General features: G+C 39.9%; 1 long non-coding RNA gene across 1 annotated transcript; it reads right to left on the reverse strand.

Annotated features, from left to right (window-relative positions):
* Positions 1–223: 223 nt before the first annotated feature.
* On the reverse strand, positions 224–2568 carry LOC125484531. Its single transcript, XR_007263356.1, has 2 exons — positions 2502–2568; positions 224–601 (listed from the first exon to the last, which is right to left on the reverse strand). It is a non-coding gene; the product is annotated as an uncharacterized LOC125484531 (long non-coding RNA).
* Positions 2569–23236: the final 20668 nt, after the last annotated feature.

Genomic DNA, 23236 nt, shown 5'->3' on the forward strand with positions numbered 1-23236 from the left:
CATGTATGTAAATCATTGTATTACAGCCTTAAAGCTCCCCATTTCTGTAAACATTCTATAACCCAAACCCCTACATCTTACAGTCAAACCCAGAGTATTCTGTTCCTCTGATCTCTTGTTCATGCTTCTCACCCTTCTGCACACAAATGAGAGCTACATCTTAGTTGCCTAAGCCCCAACTTCAATCTTGTTAAGGCTTATAAAATATCTCTTCAAACAAGAATTCAGAGCGTAAGGCCACATAATTATTTATTTTTATTCATTCCTTCACAGGATGTGCGTGTCACTTCCAAAGCCAGAATTTATTGCAGATTTGTAAATGCCTTTGAATTGCCTACTTCAACTACTGTAGTCCACATGGTGTAGATCCACATGACTATTAAAGTGGGAGTTCCAGGATTTTGACCCAGTGACAATGGTGGTATAGTTCCAAGTCAAGGATGGTGTGTGGCTTGGAGGATTTCCTGGTGATGGTCATCCTGTACTTCTGATATCCTTGTCCTTCTAGGTGGTAGAAATCAGGGATTTGTGAGGTGCTGTCACAGGAGCCTTTGGTGAGTTGTTGCAGTGCATCTAATAGCTATCAACATCTATTAGATAGCTGAAGAGATAGTGAAGGTGTTAGTGGTGATCTGTCAGGAATTGCTAGAGTCAAGGAAGCTCCCAAAGGACTGGAAAATCACTAAGGTGACACCCCTGTTTAAAAAGGGAGTAAGGTAAAAGACTGAAAATTACAGTCCAGTTAGCCTAATCTCAGTTGTGGGTAAGATTTTAGGGTGCATTCTGAAGGATGAGATTTCTGAATACTTGGAAGTGCATAGTAAAATATGGCAAAGTCAGCATGGCTTCAGCAAGGGGAGGTCATGCCTGACGAATCTGTTAGAATTCTTTGAGGAAGTAACGAGCACATCAGACCAAGGACAGCCAATGGATGTTATCTACCTGGACTTCAAGAAGGCCTTTGACAAGGTGCTGCACAGGAAGCTGCTGAATAAGATAAGGGCCTATGGTGTTAGGGGCAAGGTGCGAGCATGGATAGTAGATTGGCTGTCCAGCAGAAAGCAGAGAATGGGGATAAAGGGGTCCTTCTCAGGATGGCAGCCAGTGACAAGTGGTGTTCTACAAGGGATAACACAGTGTGGAGCTGGAGGAACACAGCAGGCCAGGCAGCATCAGAGGAGCAGGAAAGCCGACGCCTCGGGTCGGGACCCTTCTTAAGAAATGGGAAGGGGGAAGGAGGCCCTGAAATAAATAGAGAGAGGGAGAGTTGGGCTGGGGAAGGCAGGTGGGATGGTGATAGGTGAGTGCAGTAAGGCTGCCTACCTTATGAATTATGAATCTATGGAATTCACTGCCATCGAAGGCTGTGGAGGCCAGGCCATTGAGTTCATTTAAGACGGCGATAGATAGGTTCTTGATTGTCAAGGCGATCAAGGGTTACAGGGAGAAAACGGGAGAATACGGGAGAATGGTGTTGAGAAACTTATCAGCCATGACTGAATGGTGGAGCAGACACGACGGGCTGAATGGCCTAATTTCTGCTCTTATGTCTTATGGTCTTATTGCCCACGTGCACTAAGTTGGTGCCAACAGCATGGATTATGATCCCATTCTGGCTGCCTTCTTGAGATTAGGATGTTGTGATTGGACCTACCTTTGGCAGAGAATGCAGGAAACAATAGGAAATGCTGGAAAAAAAACTCAATGTCAGGCAACATCTGTGGAGAAGCAATAGAGATGATCTTTCAGGTCAAGGATGACCTTACATTTTTAGCTAGTCAGAGTTTTAACGAAATAGGTTTCGAGTGAGGGATCAGTAGGACAAAGAGGAAAGTCTTTGATAGGATGAGACAGGTGACACTCAATGACAGAAAAGGTCTTCTAGGGTCAAAGGAAACGGTGAGGAAGTGGAGGCGTGTTGTCAGATTAGGGTCTGGCAAGGGTGGGAGTGGAGGGGAATTGTTGTCTGGCAGGTGATTGGCTTGAAGGAGAGGTTTCTGATTTAAGTGGAGACTTTCAGCGGGTTCTCAGCGCAGGGAAATTGTTCAGCGGAAAACTCAATTTCCAGGGCAATATCTTCCTCTGGAATAACAACTGTCAGGCCAGCGGAAAGTCCGGGCCTGTGTCCCAAGATGGTCACAGGAGGTTTAAAGAGAAAGTTTGGTGTCAAGTCACTTGATATAGGGTTTAACGAGCTTTATAATGCCAATGTCGCCAATCGTCCGGAAATGGAATAAAACCGGGATGTGGGAGACGGTAGTGTGTGATAAACCCAAACTGGCTTGTGAAGAGGAGAATGAAAGTATGAAAATATGAAAAAGGAGCCGACCCCGGCCTCAGAAGGGCGGCAGGTCGAGCGCAAAAGTACTCCCCAGTACATCGCAGGGGGAAGGAATACAGTCCCATCCTCACACACACCCTCAGCCCCCCTCCCCAAAAAACAGCAAAATAAAAGCCAAAAACCGTTGGAAACAAATAGAACAAAAACAGTTAAATATTACCGTAGGATCCCCAGCATCAGCTCTGCATCTGATGTACGGCGTGAGGCGGGGCCTCGCTGGAAAAGGGGTGTGGCTAGTTTGTGAGGCGGGCTGGATCAGTGATGGTCAGGGAAGGGGCGGGGTCGAAGCGAAAGAGGCGGGGCTACTTGTCGCGCGGATCTTAGGCAAAGGGGCGGGCCAGCGGGGCACCCCAGGAGGAAAGGGCACGGCCTCTTGGAGGAAAGGGCGTGGCTACTTTTCGACGGTCGCCGGGGGAACCTGGAGGAGGCGGGGTCAGGCCGCACCACGAATGTGGGCGTGGCGGCACGGGAGGGAGGTGGATCCGGAGCTTGGTTATGGCGAGGCGCGCGGCCGTCTGAGCGGGTCCTGTGCCGGCTGGGTCAGTCGGTCTGTTGTCAAAGTGACAGGAGCTCACCCATGGGAGGGTGTGTGGGCACTCAGCATGATTCCTCGGGCAGTTTAAACGAGAATTCAGACGGCACAGGGGGTAAGAGAATCCGCTGCCGTTTCTGGTTGATCTGTCTTTCTCCTCCCTCACGATCTTCAAGTTTTTAAAAAATTTTTTCCGGGGGGAGAAAGAATAAATGAGAATTAAATGATGTAATTGAGTTGGCTGATGTTTCTGTCTGGCGCTGAGTGTTAAAGTCTGAGTGTGGGCCTCACACACTCACTCCAAAGCCCCGGGCCGGGTGGCCGAGAAACCCGCCAGGATATGGGTTCACATCACAGTGTCAATCGCTGGGACAGCAGTCGGTCTTCTCTCCCTTCTCCCCGGCTCCAAGTTCGGATAGGAGCAGCAGCTGATGCTGGCACTCAGTCAGTCAAGGCGGGGAAGAGTTTCCCCCCTTGAGGATGGGATAGAGTTCTGTCTCTGCAAGTGCAGGAGCTCCTACCGCCACTGCTGCCTTTGTCTCTCACTAGCCAACATCTGAGCGCTACTTTTCCTGACTTCATTTGACCTAAAATCAACATATTTTAATACGCGATCGAGATGTTGTCGCATTATTTCAGAAATTGGGTTAAAGGTTTCGGAATTTTAGTGCACAGTTAATCTGAGACGCTTCTCGATTTTTTTTTAAAATATGGTATTCCCTTTGTTCTCCTTTGTTCTTTTCGATTAATTAGATGCATCTCTATGATGTTTACAGTTACGGTTTTCCAAAACATTTTGTGCTTGCGGCAACTGTTTATTTTATTGCTGCGTCTTTTTTATTAAATGCATTGTAAACTCTAAAGTTGGGTTGTAGAATCCCAGGAGAATCTGAGGTGCTATTCTTACAAACCTAGTCAGACTTGATTATTTTGGAATTTTGTGAACTGTATAATTCAGCAGTGTTTGCACTTGTCTTGAAGTTTGGAAATAGAAATAGTGCTACTCTTTTTGTAATTAACTGAAACATAAAATAACTAAATAACGTAAAGGAGCCAGTACTGCAGGCACTTTCGCTACACATTCATTCTCTTGACTTTACCAAGTTATCAATCGCGCAAATAATATCTGAAACTTCAGTTTATGTTTGGCTGTTAAAATGGCATTAGGATGACATGATTCTATTTTTCACTATTTACAAGAAAACGGCACTGTTTCACGCATAGCAAAACTAATCTGTAAATTTAACCAGAGTAGCTTTGTTAAATGATGCACTAGTAACTAGAGTTTTCAAATTGCAGACTTTTGGTTAAAGGCAGGAAATATGAGCTTGACATTTTTTTGATGGGAGACACTGTTAAACAGCTATAGTATTTTTAGTACTTGCTTGTTTTCTATGAAATAATGTGTATACTGTAATACTGTTTTGTCACCTTTTAGAACCTTTTATGTCCATTGTGCTTCTGCCTGACCCCCAGAAAATAAGAAACAAGATCTCAGACTCTGTAGTTTTGGATGAAAGAGTGCGGTGGCATACTTTGTGTAAGGCCTGTTGATATCATTCAGTAATGCACAGAGTTAATTTAGGCTATTTTCCTCTTTTATTGTGAAGAGTTTTGCTGCTATAAATCCTTGGTGAGAACTGGTAATGTTTGGCGCACAATAGCAACATATCTTAAATAATCAAAGTTGGAATCTAAATTCTGTGGAGCTGTACATGAAAGCTTAGGCTAATACTTTTGAATTGCATTCAGAATCAGTGTTTTTTTCCTACAGTGGTTATTCTTAATGCTTGTGTAGTGCTGTCCTGTCACAGATTTCCTTTTGTTTAAAATATCATTTGTATAAAAGCATCTCTGCAGTAGCAATCCCCAAACCGCTTCCCCCCCCCCCCCCCCACCCCCGACACACACACCTCTTCACAATTTTATCCATTTGGTGAGAACTTTTACTTGGGTGAGAATTATCATTAATGTAACTTGTGCATTAATCAGGATTTACTTCAATGTAACATTAGTTTATTACACCAATAGCAATAATGTCATCAGCATGTGCCATAATTTTCTTTTTTTGAAAGAGGCAGTTTGAATTTCTTCAACGTTAGTCCTCCAAAAACATTTATTTATGTCATAACTTTTGTTTTTTGTGCACAAATGTAATTTTTTTTACTGTCCATTTAACAAATCAAGTGCTAACATGGAGATGAGAAGGCAAGCAGAAGCAATTAAGAAATAAACACATTGTTACACATTCTGCAGTTCTTCATGGTGGAACAGAAAAAAAGAATTGTTATTCTAACTGCTTGTGTGAAGGGTGAGAAATCCCATATCACCACCTTCTAGATAGCTGGATGTAGATGCATGTTCGTAAAATGCCTACTATGTTGTGTCTACAAAAAGTGGGATAAATCTAATCCATTCAATAAGCTCCACATCAGTACAGCCTTAATCATTTGCCAAGTGTGAAAGGAGTAAGTGCTTTCAAGCAACCCTTACTTGCTAGCAACATACACACACTTGCATCTCATTGAGTCTGGTGACATCAACTTTAAGTACAGATAGTCTTCTTTATACCTTCAGTTTATCATATTTGGCTCATCCATTTCTCAACAACCTCCTTTTTCTCTATAACTTTAGCAACATCACTGTTCTTAGTAGAAAGGGATGTCAAGTACTCATTGGTACCTTGGCCATATACCCTGCCTTCATGAGTAAATTCCCTTTTGCTACTTAACACCTACTCCTTTTACTATCTTTTTACTATTTATATGCAAAAAGAAGACTTTAGGATTCCCTTTTTTATTAACTGCCAGTCCTTTCTTATTTGTTTCTTTTTTCACTTCCCCCTTGACGTTCTCTGTTCAGCCTTGCTTTCCATTATTTTTCCAACTTGATATATCATACACAGCCTTTTTCTTCTTCTTCTTGCTCTCTCTGCCTTTATTATGAAGGGGGATCTGGCTTTGTTTGTCCTACCTTGTCCCTCTGGGGATATACTGATCCATCACCTATTGAAAGGCAGCCTATTTGCGCTGTTGCAATTTAGTCTGCCAGTCTTTAATTCCAATTTACCTGGACCAGATCTGTTCTCTCCCCACTGCAACTGATTGTCCTTTTATTAAGTATTTTTGCTCTAGATTGATCTTTGTCCTTTTCCGTAGCTGACCCAAACCTTGTGATACCATTATCACTGTTTCTTATTGACACTTGATCCTCTTGATCCACTGATTCCCCAGCAGCAAATTTTCAGCAACGCCACCTCCTCGTTTATTTGTAAACATACAGATGTATCAAATTCTCAAAAGTTCAAAAACTCTTCCTGGCCTTTATGCTAATACTATCCCAGGAGAGACTGGGATAAATGAAGTCTTAAAATATAATTCATTATAGTTTTTGTACTCTGTAGTTTCCTTGCAAGTTTGTTCCCTTTCTTTCCCACTACTTAGCCCATAGAGTAACCATCTAGTGTAATAATACCACTGTTGCTTCCCAGCTCTTATTAAATAGATTCTGTCCTCAGCTCCAGTAGGACCACCTCTCCACAGTTAATATTATCTTCGATCGATTTTGGCACTCTTCTTTCTTTCCTTCATTGTCTTTCCATAATACATTGTATCCATCAGTATTTAGTAATTAGGCCTGTCCTTTTATGAGCCAGATCTCCATTACTGTCATATCATCATATTCCCATTTGGCTCTTTGCATCTAAGCTTGCCAATTTTTTTTTTAATCAGCTTCATACGTGCACGTTAAACATAATGTAAACCTTATTGAAAATCATCTTACTCTGACGTCACTATACTATTTCTTACTCTGGTGCTTTATCTCTCTCAATTCTTGGTGCATATTGTATTTCCTCTCTGTTTATCCCAATTCCCATCCTTCCCTCTACCAGCATTGATGTACAGATTGAAACCGTAAACTATGTGTAAGATTAAGTCATGTAGTACATCACTACATTTTAACTACATGGATACATGATGTTTGAAATTCTGTCTGGTTAAGTAATGAATTATGTACGTGATCAGTATTTGGAAGACAAAGATTATCACTGCAAAAACGTCGGTATTGTATTTGTTTTGTAACATGGGAATAGGATTAGGCCATTTAGATCCATGGTTTTGTTATATACCATTCTTTGAGGTTATGACTGATCTGTGACCTAACTCCGTAAATCTGCCTTTACCCCATTGCCTCTTTTGTCTAAAAAAAGTATATTAATCATAGTTTTTTTAAATTAACAGTTTATTTTGTGCTAATTGCCATTGTGGAAGCAGGTTCCACATTTTTAATGCTTCACATGTAGAAATGTTTAATTTCACTTCTGAAAGGTCTGGCTCTAATTGTTTGACTCCACTGCCTTTATCCTAGACTTATCTTGAAAACTTTTAATCTTTCCTCATTGCTTATCCCCGTGATTTATTAACTCCTCATTTTCCAGTTTAAATCATGAAGCCAGAATCATTGTGTTTTATCTAAATAGGAAAGCAAGAATAAAATGAATCTATTTGATTTTTTTCTAGTTGGTTGATCATTGGTTTGCAGGAATGTTGAAATTTCAGACTGGAGGTCATGTTTTCTTTCGTAGAGTTGTACAGCACAAAACAGACCTTTTGGTCTAACCAGTCCATGCCGAACATAATCCCAAACTAAACTAGTCCTACCTGCCTACTGCTGGCCTATATTCCCCCAAACCTTTCCTATTCATGTACTCATCCAAAAGTCTTTTAAATGTTGTAACTGTGCCAACATCTACCACTTCCTCAGAAGGTTCATTCCACACGTGAACTGCCCTCTTATGTTTTAAAAAAAAAATTGCCCCTCATATCTTTGTTAAATCTCGCTTCTCTCACCTTAAAAATGTGCCTGCTAGTTTTGAAATCCCTCAACTTAGGGAAAAGACGCCTACTGTTAACCCTACCTGTACCCCTCATGCTTTTATAAATTTCTATAATGTCACCTCAACTCCTACACTCCAGTGAAAAATGTCCTAGCCTATTCAGCCTTTCTTTATAAGTCAAACCTTCCATGCCTAGCAACATCCTGGTAAATCTCTTCTGAACCCTCTCTAGCTTAATAATATCCTACCTATAACTCGGCAATCTGACTGGACACAGTACGTCAGAAGAGGCCTCACCAATGTCCTGTACAACCTCAATGTGATATCTTGAATACATTTTTTATTAAAATATGCTGATCCTAAGTTGGGGTTCCAATAATAATTTTCAACGTAAGTTATTACATTGGTACTGTTGCCTTGTCCTGCTTTTACACATTGATTATTTTGAAACTGCATTCAAGATATATTTGCCTAAGAGTTATACAGACCTTCAGTACAGGCATTGATTTGATCATTGGGTCATTTGATGCCACATGACTTTCTATGATAGACCAAGAAATAATTATCTCCTAATATGATCCATTTAAAATGTTTAGGTGTATTATTTTTCAGTGGGCCTTTAGATCTTGTTTAAATGACACTTTTTCAGTATCAACAATCTGTTTACGAAGCTACTCTGATCAGTGTTGAGCTTTATTTGTCAACCATACTGTCTGAACAATATCTGTACCTGGATTTTACTCGATCCAGACATTTGGGGAAGTTTCTGGGATACTTTGAATTCAACAAAGATTAATGGTATATTGTTCTGATATGTTTCGAGATTGGATTCCATGCTGTGTTTTGGGTACCATTTCTTCTTGTGCTGCTGGTGTTCAACTGGTGCTGACCTTTGAGGAGAATGTGTCATTAGTGACCATGATTTCATACAAGTTTAAACTGCTTTCACATTGTATTGCCACCTTTGACTAATTGCGAAACTGTCACCTTTATTTTACTGATAGTGTAGCCAGTTTATTGCAAATTAATTACATTGCTGGGTGTGTTAGTTTCTGCATATCAAGACTGAAGCAAACCAGGAATAGGAAAAAGCCATTAGCTCTATAAAGGATGCCCTGAATTGCCATGATTCAACTTAGACATGCCACAATTCTTCTACCCATCTTTCACAAATTAGCCACACAGTCTCTCAAGCCAAACCTTTTGACTCCTCTGAAACAACTGAGAAACTTTGTGGACTCCACTGTAACTGGGAGACATTTACAAAACTGTACGCATCTTTTCTATTCAGTGATGTCATCCCATGGCCAGGAACTCTCTCAATTCCCTTTTTAAATGTTTGCATTCTCATTAAGCTGGCAACTTTTTACATAATTCAAGGACTAATTGTGAAAGGAAATACTTCCTGACATCAAATCTATTTCATCTACCTAACCATCAGCAAGTCCATCACACCTATGCTCACTGACCTTCACTGGCTTCCAGTTCACCAATAACAGCAATGTTGTATAGGACCTTTTTTGAACATGGTTTTAAACAAAACACTTAAGAGAAGTCTTGTCAAACATTTTGACTCTGAATCATATGAGATATTGGGGAGCTGAACTAAAGTATGGATAAAGAACTAGTTTTTAAGCAGTATCTGAAATGAAAGAAAGACAGAGAGCTTAGGGAGAGAATTCCAGAGCTTAAATCTCACTGCTTCCCTAACTTCCTCCTTGCCTTTTAAGAGGCTACTGAAAATCTACATCTGTAACAAATTTTTGGTTACCTTTCCTAATGTTTTTATTTAGTTAGGTGTCAAAACGGTTTTTGCTAATAAATCCGTGCTGTAAGTTTGGAGTCCATGTGATACAGTTGTAGTGCCCCTACATCTGGACCAGAAACTGAGCACAAGTCATGTTTGATAGCCACTGAAGGTACAGTTTTAAGATGGCCAAAACTGGTAGATTAACACTCTGTAAACCTTCCAGAAAGCCTGATGGCAAGCAGTAAAAGCAGGCAACATTTCCTGGTCAGCCACATTGCAGAGGGCAACAGCAAACCACTACAGCTCTTTGCCATGTGTAGTCATTTACTAATACAGTGGAAGTTTCTAAGTCATCATACCAGAAAGATGAGAGATGAAGTGCCTTGAGATGCTTTAATTCATTAAAGATGAGATTTAAATGTAAATAATTGTTAACGTATATGATTTTGTACAACAAATGCTTCACTTCTTTAAGTCTAAAAGGATCTAGGCCTAATAATTGTCACCATGGCCCAGTTGCCTCGGTTGTCACTCTTGCCCACGAATCTCAAGGTTCAAGGCTCAAGTCCCACTCCAGGGCTTGAGGACAAAAATCAAGGCTGATAGTGCTGTACGCTACTGAGACAGAGCTGCTTTGTCAGATGCACCATCTTTCAGATAGGACATTTAAGATCCTAGCTGACTATTCAGGTGAAGATAAGAGCATGGGTTTTATTGTGTACAATATTTATTCCTTTTGAAAATCACAACAGATTTGAGACAGTGTGGTGGTTCAGTGGTTAGCACTGCAGCCTCACAGCACCAGGGACCAGGGTTCAATTCTAGCCTTGGGCAACTGTCTGTGTGGAGTTTGCACATTCTCCCTATGCCTGCGTGGGTTTCCTCTGGGTGTTCTGGTTTCCTCCCGTAGTCCAAAGATGTGCATGTTAGGTGGATTGGCCATGCTAAATTGCCCCTAGTGCCTAGGGATGTGCAGGCTAGGTGGATTAACCATGGGAAATACGGGGTTACAGGGATAGGGTAAAGGGGTGAGTTTGGGGGGATGCTGTGTGGAGGGTCGGAATGGAATTGATGGGCGGAGTGGCCTGTTATCGCACAGCAGGGAAATAAAGTTGACTAAAGATTGTTACAAAGGCAAGGTTCTTGCAGTTTTGTGTGGGATTGCCCCTGTGATACTTTCTAGCATTTTGTTTGTTTGTTTTAACAGTTGCCTTGCAACTAGTTCTCAGTCATTCATGTTCCATAATACCTAGGAACTGCATTGTTACCTTGAGTGCAACGCTCACTGATTGTGACAATTTAGTAGAGCATTAGCTCAAACTGCTGAACTTATGACGATGCTTCTAAGATCTCAGCTTCAGGCACTAGATTAGCGCATTTACAGGCCCAGGAAGACTGGCAGCTGTTGAGAATCACTATTTAATTTTAAGAGCTTCTAGGTTGCTTTTAATAAAAAGTGAAATAGGCAAGTTCATGTCGCCACCAACTATACAATTTGTATATTCCTGAATCAATTACTGCAAATTAATACAAAAGTAGTTATTATGTAGAGAGGTTGTGTATGAAATTCAGAAGGTTGAATCTTCCTTTATTTAGTCTAAGTTTCAGTTTCGTAGAGATTCACAGAGGGTTTCTCTCCATAAGGCCTATCAAGTTGTCTCGATACATCTTACCAAATTCACCACATTACCTACCTATGGCTCCCCTCTTGTCTGATTCTAGCCCCATTCTACCACTCTTCATACCTGGAAGAACTCACCACTGCCAGGATATCCCTGAATGGACCCTGACATTTGTGGCGGTGGCACCATTTTTAAAAGGCCTTTGTGCACCCAGACATGGCAGTGAAGAGAAAATTGGCACTACACTTTGCAAACAGGCACCTGGAGAATGGGATGGTGCAAAGGCAGCATGTCTTCATCCCCCAGGACTAGCAGAGAAGGCCACAACGCCATACCATGTCAACCTGGTCTGAGGTCGCCACCCAGGTCAGCGAGGTTTCAACCATTTGGAGGAATGCACGTTAATTTAGGAAGAAGACCTTCTCCCTTCCACCATCATAATAGTCTTTTTTCCAATAAATTGCATTCCCTCTATCTATGCTACTGCACCCACCTCCTAACAAGGCTCATGCTTTACCACTCTCACTATTATCTGCAACATCTTCTCTCACTCCCTCTCATCCTTCACAATCCCTGAAAGCACTAACCCTGCACACCGTCTGTGCTGTTTGCTCACGCAGTTGGACACCTCCCCATTTGCACCAAAAATAAGACTGTGCTATCCAATTTCATCTCCCTTGATACCTACCTCCCTCTCATCCCAGGAGGAATGAAAAAGGCCAATGGGTTGTCCAACATTGAGCTGCATACCCCTTCTGAGGAGAGTATCCTGTCTCCTGACTATCTTGAGCAACTGACTGTCTGTCTCCAATCCACTGGACCAGTATTGGAGGCAGCCTTTGACCTATTGTACTGCAAACCATTGTTTGAAGATTCTCTCCCATGACTGAGAACTGCTGAGACACATGACAAGTTTCCGGACTTTGTGCTAAATGGCAAGGCAGGCAGCAGTACTTTGGTTGAAGGGTAAGGTACGAACTGATAAGGCAAGGCAGAGATGTTCTGAGCATCAACATAGACTCAAAGTGAGTGAGCACTAAGAAAGCAAGCATGTCTGGCCCACTGAGTTGTCCCTAAGCACAAAGTGCTCTTGCTGCAGAATTGAAATGACAGCTGCCATTGTGTCTCAAGGGGAAGGAACACAGAAGAATCGCATAAGTGGATTGGATATATACCATGAGGGATTTTAGACCATAAGATCATAAGAAATAAGAACAAGAGTAGCCTGCTTTGCCCCTCAAATGTGCTCTGCCATTCAATAGGATCATCGCTGATCCAAGACTTCTCATGTCCACTTTCCTGTATTTTTCCCAGAATCTTTGATTCTCTGACTGACCAAGAATCCATCAATCTCGGCCTTAAATATTCACAAGGATTCTGCCCCCACAGCTGCCTGTGGCAATGAGTTCCAAAGACTCTGAACCCTCAGAAGAAATTCCTCCTCATCTCAGTCTTAAATTGGTGCCCCTTTATTCTGAGACTATGGCCCCTGGTCCTGGTCTCCTCCATGAGGGGAAACATGCTCTTAGCATTTACTCTTTCAAGTCCCTTAATCCTGTATGTTTCAATGAGATCACCTCACAATCTTTAAACTCCAGTGAGTAGAGTTCCAATATGTTTAGCCTTTGCTCATTAAAATGTTCCCTCCGTGCAGTGATTATCCTAGTGAACTTCTTCTGAACTACCTCCAATGAAATGATATCTTCCCGTGAATAAGGGGACCAAAGCTGCTTTCAGTATTCCAGATGTGTTCCCACGAGCACCTTGTACAGTTGTAATAAGACTTCCCTACTCTTATACTCCACCCTTCCATTAACATTCCTGATTACCTGCTGCACCTGTGAGCTAACGTTCTGTATTTCATGCATAACTACTCCAAGTCCCTTTTCATATATCAGCTTTCTGCAGCGGTTGTTTTTGTTCTAAATAATCTTCTGTTCTCTTGTTTTCCCTTCCAAAATGAAAACTTCACATTTTTCTCACATTATGCTCCATTTGCCCAACACTTTATCCACTTACTTAACCTATCAATGTCTTTCTGTCAGGTGTTTGTACCCCTCACAAAACTAGGTCAAAAAGCAAGTTGTGAGTTGTCTGCAAATTTGGCTACGGTACATTTGATTCCTTCCTCCAAATCATTAATATATGCTGTTAATAGCTGCAGTCCCAGTACTGATCCCTGGTCACAGATCACGAAGCTGAAAAAGAACCCCTTAATTCCACTTGCTGTTTCCTACCTATTAGCCAATTCTCTAGTCATGCCAATATCCTACCTCCAAGACAATGGGTTCTTATGTAAACCTTTCAGGAAATCCAAATACAACGCATCTACTGGTTTCTCTCAGTCCACTCTGGTTGAGACTTCCTTGAAAAACTCTAAATTAGTCAGACACAATTTCATGAAGCCATGCTGGCTCTGCTTGATCAGATTATGATTTTCCAAAAGTTCTGCTATTACGTCCTTAATAATTGATTCCAGTACTTTTCAAACAATAGATATTAGGCTAATTAGCTTATTGTTGCATGCTTTTTGCCTCCCTCCCACATAGAATAAGGTGTCATGTTGGCAGTTTTCCAATCCTCTGATACTTCAGAATCCAGGGATTTTTGAAAAATTACAACTGATGCATCCACTATTTTTGTAACTACCTCTTTTAGGATGCTAGGATGCAAGCTGTAAGAGTCTGTGGACTTATCTGCCTTTAGCCCCATTAGTTTGTCTAATACTACTTCTCTGGTGATGGTACTTAATTCGTCTCTTGTAATCTTTAGTATTAATGGGATGTTTGAAGCATTTCCACTGTAAAGACTAATGCAAAATCACTTAATCTCCTCTGCTATTTCCTTGTTCCCACTAACCACCTTCCCAGAATCGTTTCCTATGAGGCCTATATTCACTTTGACCTCTGTCTTTCTTTTTATATATCTAGGAAGCTCTTGGTATCAGTTTTTATATTCCTCACTAGTTTGCTCTCATAGTTTATTTTGTCTTTTTTCTTTTCATCTTCCTTTGGATTCTGAATTTCGCCCAGTCCTAAGGGCTGTCACTGACTTTTGACTTTGAGGCTGACACATGTCAGATACCAGTATCCATGCACATGGGATGCTCATGCCTTCTACCCATGGAGAATGCCCTGAGATGTTGGTTCCTGATGATGCTTTGAAGCAAATGGTGAGCTGAAGTCATCAGATGCCTAATCTAACTTACATGTCGAGAATCCATGTGTTCAGTTTCCTCCTGTGGGTGGTATGATAGAAAGCTACATATTAATGAGGCAAGACCTGCAGGTGATAAGGTTGTTAACAGTAATAATACCCATTAATAGGCATCTTGCCACTGCTCAGCAAGAATTTCAAATTGACAGCTGGAATTTAGACAAAAGTCACAGTGAGTTGTTCCCAAAATGTCAAGAAATGCCTCAATGGACTTCTCTCAGGATTCTGCCACATTTCCAACTATAACCCACGTAGTTCAGGCTCCTATAAACTTCTGCTGAGAGCATTGCAATATGTATTTATAACTCATTATTGTCTGTTTTATAATTATGTGCCTCTCTTCAAAAGAAAATGTCAATATGTTGGCCATTTGAAAGGAGCTGAAAAGTTACAGAATGTTTGCAAGAGCACAAAGTGGAGGGTAGCGGGAGTGAATTGAGCTAGGCATAGTTAGATGACAGGTGTCAGAGTAATTGCAGAATGCTGCAACGGATGTGAGAGGATGGCACAAAACAGTTGAGCGTGACATATCATGATATCAGATCTCTTGGCAGGAGTATGTACAGGCAACAGTAGCAGCTTGTAAATATTGCTGTTCTAAGATGGTTTGAGTTTGCTTATCTATGAGATCAGTCATATGAAATTAGAAGCCACAGTACTGGCCAATTGTTTTCCTTTTACTAAATGGTCATATTTTAAATCATGTACAGTAACTAAAAATCTGGGACCACATATTAACTGCAATCTGCGTTTATCTTTATTAGGTCGTCCCCTTACAATCATAGCTTGGGCTTTTTTCTTTCTAACCTCTAACTAGAAATTGCAATGCTCATTAACAGATCAAACCTGTGTTGAACTGAAAGCTATGACTTTACTCGCATGTTCAATAAATCTGAATTGCTGTATGTCACTCAGTAAGAATTATAAGTTGTTTTCTATGTTTGTTTTATCCTGTATATAATGTACAGGTAATATAATGCTCGGAAGAAAGAGACAAGGTACTAAAAGGTACCATGACTAATCTTGCACTGTATTTAGTGGCCTGTCTTTGATCCAGGAGATTGTCACACTGAGAACTTATTTGCACACCATATTATGACAGCATAGGAGAGTAATATCATCTGCAAAAAATTGTGAATGAAAAGAAGTATTTTCCTTTTCAAGATTAAACAATTTCATACCAGTTATAAATCAAATTGCTTGTGGTTTTTAACACTTTTGGGAAAATTATAACTAGCTTCTGGGCAGTATAATGATATATTGTTGTTACCTGTCAGCATTCGGAAACAACCCTCTTTGTGGTTGAAACTGAAATGTGTGGTATCAAATTTTGCTTGAGAACACTTCTGTGAAGCACTTTGGAAGGTCTTGTTACATTAAGGCTACTACATAAATTTAAGTTGTTGTGAATAATGCTCTGGATCTTTTAAAATTCCCTTATTGTAATTGTGTTATCTCACATTCTATATTTAATTTTAAGTTTCTAACCAGTAGACATTCTACAGATTTTGAATTTATTCAGACCTTAAGCTAGGATGTATGTATGTGGAAAGATGTACACTGCTTTTTTTTTTCTTCTTCTCCCAGTCATCCTGTCTACCAACTTGATCTTGTGGCCTAACCCTGGCTGTTTCCCCTATTACCACCTCAAAATATTATGATTTTGCGCAATAAAAGCTCTCGAGCTTTTTGCTAAATTGTCAGTTAGAAATTACATGGAGTTGTTGGATTATTTTCACTTGAAACTTAAAATTGTCATCACTACTTCAAGCTGTGTGTCTTTTTATTGTTAGAAACCATATATCTTAAGTTAAAATGTTGAGTAACTAGTGAAGCTAGAAGTTTTTACGCAATTTGGAAGAGCATTTCTCTTTATTCCTTTTGAGCTGTTACATTCTTTTAATCCTGGTCCGAGGAGTCCACTGTCAAGAGCTGGTTCCCAGTCTTTTTCCTGTTGGCTCCATTTTCTGTATGATGACTCAGTTATACCTGGTCTACTAATCTGCTGCCACCATGGGAAACTAACTTAGCATTGGTTAAAGAATTGTATAAGCAGAACCTAATGTCTATACATCTAATATTGTACCTCTGTACTAGAGCAGCGTATATGTTAGCATTATGATGGCCAAAATCAGTGAACTACTGCTACCTGCTTAGTTGCTTTCTTGGTATCCATTAACGACTGAAGGAGCACCAACCGAAACAAACCTTTTTTTATACCTTTTATTCTACATTTAAGTAACTCTTCTGTCTGTTCACTATCAGAAAGTTGCAAATATGTTGACAGCCCTATTAAACATTACAAATAAATTTGTGAAGATTTGAAAGTGAGTATTGTTTACTGTTTGGATCAAGACTATTACTGGCTGAGCAATTGATTTTGGTTCTCAGTGCTGTCTCCTGAATTACGCAAGGGAGATTGGCTTTGATCATGTGATCAATATATGGCTCATAAATGAGTCCTGCACTAATGCTAAACAGATTTTCTTCTGCCACCTTAATCTGAGTTCAGATCCTTTAAACAACAATTGTGTTTCAGTATTCTGGGAGAATTCTTTAATTATTTCACTTTCTTGAGTTTTGTCGGCACTGTATATCATGGCCACTGCTCCACTGTTTGGGTAGTATTTGCATTTCCCTAGCTTCTTGCATATTTCTTACACAAGATCTGAAAGGAAAGCAGTGATATTGCATTTGAGATCCCTTTTTCACTTTTTTTCAGTCATCTTCCAACTCCTTACTGGACTCCTGTTGCACTGTGACCACACTGGTCAAATGGCAGTTACATGAGCCTCCACAATTTTTTGACAGGTTGTTTAACCAAGAAGTGACTTCATACATTCGATCCTTTGGCAATCAGCAATAGGACTGTCATTCATTATCTCCTTTCCCTCCCCGACTCCACACCCTCTATCCAAAAGCATGCAACTAACTCTCAGGTGCTCTGATCAGCTAATTTGATGTAGGATGTCAATAACTACTTGAATTGTAAGCCAACATAATTGAACCTGCTTAATTACTATTTCTAGTCTTTTCAAAGTGAATGATTGATTGCTATTGAATCTGAGACCTCACTGGAACAATTAACGTATTCTTAATTTTCAGTTTCTTAACCCCTTTCTTGGTAACTTCAGTAAAGCAACTTTATGACCCGCGGTATAATGTTGGCTCAGTGTGATAGACGGATATGTTCAGTTGCCGGCATTATTCATCAGGAGGGAAAAATAAACAAGTGTAATAAAAGGATGTTTTAAAATAAATGTTCAGTCAGGTTCTCTTTTGCCTGTTTCTCTGTCAGAGAGAGAGAGGTTTATATGAATGGAATAACAGCCTCCTTAGAAGGAAGATTTTCTGACTGCATCTGATGAACTTTCCTTAATAGCAGTACACTTGGACAATGAAGGCCATCAGTTTAACTGGGACAACGTAACCATAGTAGCCCAAGCCAAACGTAGACACACATGGAAATTCCTAGAGGCATGGTTCTCAACCCACAATGCGAACAACAAACATGTAGAATTGGACACCATATACAAACCCATACAGAACAAAACTGGAAATGACACTACTCACCATAACGGACCGGACAGTTTAAATTCTAAGCAGAGTAGAACAACATCGCTTCATCGGAGACCTCACTGATGATGTGACCTAACATGGTGATGAAATGTCTGAATGAAAACAAGCCAGCTCTGAGAGCAAGTCAGCAACCTCACCCACAACCTGAGCTACAAATCTTTGCTGAAACCTTAAATGATTGTTCTTTTTTAAGCCAAAAGCAGAGAGTCCTGTGGCTGAATAGCTAATTCAATTTTTTGCAATGCTTATACTTGGCTTTGCCCACTTCTAAAACTAACATCTACTGATCGATGTGATCTCCTAGGAATATAGGACTTAGGAGCAGGAGTAGGCCTTTCAGCCTTTCAAGCCTACTCCAGCATTTAATAAGATAATAGATGGTCTTCTTAGAGTCTTGACTGCATTTTCCAGTCTGCAACCCCTCTCACCCCTCGACTCCCTTGTCTATGAAACTGTGCCTTGACTAAATATAAATAAAATGATCCAGTTTCCACAGCTTTCTGAGGAAGAGAATTCCAATACTAAAAGGTAAAGTTCAACACTCCCCCTGCCCCCACATACTAACAGCCTTTTGAGAGTTTTTTTTTAAATGACTCCTTACCTCTATCTTAGAAGGAAAATCTTTTCTTTTTTAAACTATTTCCCCTAATTCTAGCCTGCCCCCACAAGAGTAACATCATCCTGATATCAATCTATCAGATCCACTTAGAACTTTGTTTCAAAAAGATCACCTGTCATACTTCTAAACTTTAATGGGTATAGGCTCAACTTGTTCAACCTTTCCTTATAGATACACACTTTATCCCAAAGATGTCAACTGAACCTTTTCCAAACTGTCTTGAGTACACCTGTATCTTGCTTTTAAATAAGGGGACCAAGATTGCACATGATAATCTAGCTATAGTCTCACCAAGATCTTGTAAAGCTGCATAAAACTTCTCTGCTTTTACATTCCCTCTCCCTTGCAGTAAATTACAGCATCCTCCTTGCCTTTTGTAATTCATGTACCAGGACACCCAGATGCTTCTGTACCAGAGTTCTGCATTCTCTTCCAATTTAAATAGTGTTCTGCTTTTTTGTTTTTCCTGCCAAGTGGACAAGTTCATATTTGTCAAATATATGCCTATTTGTTTAACATGTCTACATCCTTTTGCAGATTCTCTATCTCTTAACAATTTCATTCTGTACCTATCTAGGTGTCATAATCAAATTTAGCTACTGTACATTTGATCTCTTTGTTCAAGTCTGTGATATGGACGGTAAATAGTCTGCAGCACTATTTGCTGTGGCACTCACTAGTTACAGCTTGCCAACCCAAAAAGGCCCATATAGCCCTATTTTCTGCTTCCTAATCACTTTATCCATTGTAATATGTTATTTTTGTACCACTGTCTTAGCTAGAACATAGAACATTACAGCGCTTGCACATAATCTTTGATATGGCGCCTTATCAAATGTCTTTTGGAAATCTAAGTTCTCCACACCTACCGATCTTCCGTTATCTTCCTTACTACTTCCTTAAAAAACTTCTAATAAATTAGTTAAACATGATTTCAGCTTCATAAAGCCATCCTAACTCTGCCTGATCACAGTATAACTTTTTAAGTACCCTGATATATACTCATCAATTTTGGAGTCTAGCACTTGCTATGGGAGATGCTAAACTAACTGGCCTACAGTTTCATATTTCCTGTCTCCCACCTTTCATGAAGAAAGGTGTTGCATTAATTATTTTCCAATCAGCTGGACCCATCCAGAATTTAAAGAAGTTTGGAAGATTAAAACCAATGTATCTACAATCTGTCCAGCTATTTCTTTTAAGATGTGAGAGAACAGGCCTTCTGGTTCTGGGACTTCTCAGCTTTGAAGTCTAATTGGTCTCCCTGTAGCTTGCCTCTGATGATCATGATTGCTTTCCATTGTCAATTCCTCAGTTTCACTTTATAGTGCACTAACACCAGCTTTAGCTGCTCTTTTCCTATTTGTATACTTGTAGAAATTCCACCTGTATGTTTTTAAATGACTAGCTTGTTCCATCATACCCTTTATATGATAACATTTGTTTACCTATCAATTACCTCTGATCTATTTTAAAACTTTGGGCTTACTCAATTTTTGATGCTTTTATTCAAATTTACTTGATACGTTATTGTGTTTTCAGTAGATCTGCATTGCTTGCTGTGTCATTGTTATGCAGAGGGATAAAACTTATAAACAGGAAGTCATGATATTCTCCATAAGTAGGAAGTCTTGGCATTTAGGGGGAAAAACAATCGTGTTTTATTTCTCTTTGCCTTCCCTGAAACTGTTTTGCATTTTTGAAAAAAATGATTGCTGTAAGTCTGCCATTCTTGGAGCATTAAAAAATATTTTCTTTATAAATTTCACAACCATAAGTAAAAATTGTTCCAATGAACAGCATTCTGGATTGCTGGACACCATGTTAGTTGAGCTGCTTATTCAGATGCTGTCTCTAGGAAATCAAGATAAGTTCTGCCATTAAAGAGAAAACACCATGTGTGGGGAATGCTACTTGTATGTCTTGGTTGAGATTTATATTTCAAAAGAAAGTCTTGGTCACTACACGATATGTTAAACATTTTATGGTGTGCAATGGAGGGAGAAGGGAAGAAATAAATAAAGTATTGAAAAATAAAGTAAAATCAAATGAGATAGTAAGAACTGCCAATGCTGGAGTCAGATATAACACAATGTGGAGCTGGGGCTCCATTTCTGAAGAAGGGTCCCAACCTACTCCTCTGATGCTGCCTGGCCTGCTGTGTTCCTCCAGCTCCACATTGTGTTATGTAAAATCAAATGTTTTAATTTGTTAGTTTGTTGTTTTTGTTCGGCATTTTTAATCTTGAGAAATATGGATGATCTTATCAATCAATCAGATTGTAACCAAAATGGTGGCTATCTTAAGAACATGAGAAATAGGAACGGGATAGGCCATTTGACCCCTCAAGCCTGCTTTGCCATTCAATAGGGTCATGATTGATGTGATACTCTTCTTATCCATTTTCCTACCCTTTTTCCCCTAAGCCTTGATTCCCGTACTGACCACGAACCTATCTATCTCAGCCTTAAATATACTCAAGAATTCTGCCCTCCAGCTCTCTGTGGCAAGGAGTTCTAAAGAGACACAATCCTCTGACGGAAGAAATTCCTCTTTATCTTAGCCTGACCTCTGCTCCCAGACTCTCCCATGTCAAGCCTCTTAAGAATCCTATATATTTCAATGGGATCACTGCTCATTCTTCTAAATTCCGATGAGTTTAGTTTCTAACCTGTTTAACCTTTGCTTATAAGACAATTTCTCCATTTTGGGGCTCATTCTAGTGAACCTTCTCTGAGCTGCTACTGACAAAATAATATAACATTGTTTCTTAAATAAGTGGATCAAAATGTTCACAGTACTCCACATGTAGTCTTACAAGCACCTTGCACAGTTGCAGTAAGACTTCCCTACTGTTATACTTCAAACTCCTTGAAATAAGGGCCAACATTCCATTAACCTTCCTGATTACCCACTGCACCTGTGTGATAGCTTTCTGTGTTCCATGCACAAGTACCCCTAAGTTCCTTTGTGTCACTGCTTTTTACAGTTTTTCTCCATTTTAAATAATACTATTATTTTTTTCCCCCTTCCCCAAAGTGAACAACTTCACATCTTGCTATATTATACTTCATTTGCTGACACTTTGTCCACTCACTTAACCTATCAAAACCACTTTGAAAACTGTTTGTATCCCTCTCGCAACCTGCCTTTCCATCTATTTTTGTCTCCACTGCAAATTTGGCTACAGTACATTCACTTCCTTTGTCAAAATCATTAATTTATGTTGTAAACAGTTGCGGTCCCAGCACTGATCCCTATGGAACACCACTGGTCATAGGCTGCCAACCTGAAAACAAAACTTACACACACTCGCTGTTTCTTACACATTAGCTAATTCTGTATCCATACTCGTATACTACCACCAATACCATGAGCTCTTAGCTTATGACTTTTTGTGAGGTAACTTGTTGAACACCTTCTGTAAGTCCAAAGGCAATACATTTACTGATTCCCATTTATCCACTTTTGAGACATCCTCTCAAAACTCTGTTAGTCAGACAGGATTTCCCTTCCGTGAAATCGTGCCGACTCTGCTTGATTAGGTTATGATTTTCCAAATGTTCTGCTGTTTCTTCCTCAGTAATTTATTCTGAAACTTTTCCAACAATAGATGAGGCTAATTGTCTTATAGTTAACGACTTTTCAACTCCCTCCCTTTTTGAATAAAGCTGTCACATTGGCAGTTTTCAATCCTGTGATACTTCTCCAGAATCCCAAGGATTTTTGGAAAATTACAACCAATTACAAGCTTCCACTATCTCTGTAGCTACCTCTTTTAGGATCCTGTGTTGCAACTTATCATGGCCAGGGGACTTAACTGCCGTTAGCCCAATTAATTTGTCTGATATTACTTCTCTAGTGATGGTTATGGTACTTAATTCCTCCCTCCTTTTCGTTAGTATGAATGAAATGTTCAAAATATCTTCCACCATAAAGACTGATACAGAATATTTGTTTAATTTCTCTGCCATTTCCTTTTTTCCCTGTCTCCCCAGATTATTTTTCCAAGGGGCTTATGTTCACTTCGACTTCTCTGTTCATTGTATATATTTATCAAAGCTCTTGTGTTTCTTAAGCTCTAATGAAATTTAACACCCTAATATACAGTAAAACAGTATGATCCCTGATGAGCAAAAGGTGTTACTCCAGGATGGCTTGCATGGTGAACAGATAATCCCATCTTTTTCTTCTTAATGCCTCACTTCTTCATGCCTCACTTCTTCATGCCTTGTCAGGCTATCCAAGAACTTTAGCATTGATCTACTGTTCTGAGTTTCTGTCCTCTTGATTATTGCATGGAAGTCTTCTAAAGTCTCTTATTTTATAAGGTTTCTCAGGGTTGGACCTGGATGGATTATTGACTGAAGATGGTAGTTTAGGATAAGGGACAGCAGATTTAAAATAGATGAGAAATTACTTCTTAAATGGTCATTAATCTGTGAATTCATTACCCTAGAGTGCAGTAGTTGCTGATACATTGAATAAATTTGAGGAGGAGATTGACAGATTTTTAATAATGGCCTGAAGGGTTATGGAGATCGGGCAGTTGAAGCCAAGGTGAAAACCAAAAGAACTGCGGATGCTGTAAATCAGGAACAAAAACAAAGTTGCTGGAAAAGCTCAGCAGGTCTGGCAGCATCTGTGGAGGAGCAAACACAGTTAACGGTTCAGGTCCGGTGACCCTTCCTCAGAACTGATGGTGGCTGGGGAAAGGACGTTTTCCTAGCCACCATCAGT

The sequence above is a fragment of the Rhincodon typus genome, chromosome 12 (assembly GCF_021869965.1).
Source record: "Rhincodon typus isolate 14 chromosome 12, sRhiTyp1.1, whole genome shotgun sequence".
In the NCBI taxonomy this organism is placed as follows: domain Eukaryota; kingdom Metazoa; phylum Chordata; class Chondrichthyes; order Orectolobiformes; family Rhincodontidae; genus Rhincodon; species Rhincodon typus.